Genomic DNA, 2,288 nt, shown 5'->3' with positions numbered 1-2,288 from the left:
CAAAAAAAAAAAAAAAAAAAAAAAAGTCCTTCTACACTGAGCTGTTTTCAATATGAAGGTTAAAATAGCAGTGAGCCTTGCAGATGTCGGAAGCGTTTATGATCATGCTCCTTTCGAGGCTGTAAACTGCAAACTTTAAGGAACTTACAACACAACCTTCTGTTTCTGGGGAATCTCATAAACAAAAGCATAACCCCTGTGTGTCCGATGAAGCACCCCCAGCTCCCCTGTGAACTACGGCTTCATCTTGAGAAATGTAGTCTTTTCTGATGAGCCCTGGAAAATGCCTTGTGCCGGTTTACCAAGAAAAAGGGAAAAAAATAAGTTCCTCTGAATAAAGTCAGAAACCTAATTTAAAAAAATAGAAGTGAGACAAGCTCACATGAGGGTGGAACGGTGCTGTCCCGAGAAGCCCGCACCCTGGCTCCCAGGTGCCCTGAGCCTTTCTCTATGTCAGAATCCTTTCTTGGGACTGGAGAGATGGCTCAGAAGTTAAGAGTGCTGGCTGCTCTTCCAAAGGATAGGAGTTCAGCAACTAGCACCCAGGTGGCAGCTAACCTCCAGGGAGGTCTGATGCTCTCTTCTTGCTCTATGGGCACTGCACTCATGTGCACACACACATAGTTGAAAATAATCTATCTTTAAAAAACTTTTTTGGGGGGGTACCTTTTCATGATGGGTGAATTGGTGAGACTGCAGATCTGCACGTGATGTAACTTGTGTGTGATATCAGAGGGCAACCTGAGGATGTTGATCTCCACTGTCTTAGTCAGGGTTTCTATTCCTGCATAAAACATCATGACCAAGAAGCAAATTGGGGAGGAAAGGGTTTATTTAGCTTACATGTTATTGTTCATCACCAAAGGAAGTCAGGACTGGAACTCAAGCAGGTCAGGAAGCAGGAGCTGATGCAGAGGCCATGGAGGGATGTTCCTTACTGACTTGCTTCCCCTGGCTTGTTCAGTCTGCTTTGTAATAGAACCCAAGACTACCAGCCCAGGGATGGCACCACCCACAAGGGGCCCTCCCCCCTTGATCACTCATTGAGAAAATGCCCCACAGCTGGATCTCATGGAGGCATTTCCCCAACTGAAGCTCCTTTCTCTGTGATAACTCCAGCCTGTGTCCAGTTGACACACAAAACCGTCCAGTACACCCACCTTCTACCTTGAGACAGGGTGTGGTGGTGGTGTGAACAAGAATGACCTCCATAGGCTCACTTATTTAAATGCTTAGTCACCAGGGAGTGTCATTGAGGATGAGGAGGTGGCATAGCCTTGTTGGAGATGTGTCACTTGGAGTGGACTTTGGGGTTTCAAAAGCCCACACCAGGCCCAGCATCTCGATGCTTGAGCATCTAAGCTCTCAGCTATTTCTCCAGCATCTTGTCTGCTTGTGTGTCACCTCACTCCCCACAATGATGAACATGGACTAACCCTGAGAAACTGTAAGCAGGCCCCCAGTTAAATCCTTCATCTTATGAGAGGCCTTGGTCATGGTGACTCTTAGCAATGGAATAGTAACTTGGGTGTCTTTGTTTCGCCGCCACTGTGTAGCAGAGTAGCTGTCCTTTGAGTTTCCCGAGGGGCCTCCTGTGAGTGCCTTCCATCTCGGCACAGAGGTGCTAGGATCACAGCCCTTGTGTTTCTGATCCTGGCTTCCTGTGGGCTTTGGAATGTCAGGTCCAGGGCCCCATTTTACCCAACAAGTACTTTTAACTCCTGAGCCGCATCCTCATCACCCAAAATACTTTTCTGAGATTTACTTAAGTTTTTTTTTTTCCCTGTGTATGAGTGTTTTGCCTGCATGTCTGCCTGCGCGCTGCAGGGGTGCAGTGCCCACTGAGGCACCTGAACCCCTGAAGGTTTTTGAGCTGCAGCGTGCTTGCTAGGGATCCAGCCCAGTCCTTTGGAAAAGCAGCCAGTGCCCTTAACCACTAGCCATCTTTCCAGCCCTAAAATTGTTTCTTCATTCTAACTCTGCTTCACACTGGCTGGGTGCTTAAGAGTCCTCGCTGCCTTTGCAGAGGACCTGAGTTCCGAGTCTCCGAGCATCCATGTCGGGCGGGTTTCGGCTGCCTAGTACTCTAGCTCCAGGGAATCTGAAACCCTCTTCTGGTTTCCATGAACGCCTCTCTCCACACCCCGCCCCCCACTTACACACACCACATACAAGCAATTTAAAAGTAAAATAAAATCAAGGGGTGGTGGTTCACCCCTTTATTCTAGAGGGACAGGCAGATTTCTGTGACTTTGAGGCCAGTCTGGTCTTTTTTTTTTTTTTTTTTT

The sequence above is a fragment of the Mus pahari genome, chromosome 1 (assembly GCF_900095145.1).
Source record: "Mus pahari chromosome 1, PAHARI_EIJ_v1.1, whole genome shotgun sequence".
Classification (NCBI taxonomy): domain Eukaryota; kingdom Metazoa; phylum Chordata; class Mammalia; order Rodentia; family Muridae; genus Mus; species Mus pahari.
This window is presented reverse-complemented; position numbering follows the sequence as displayed.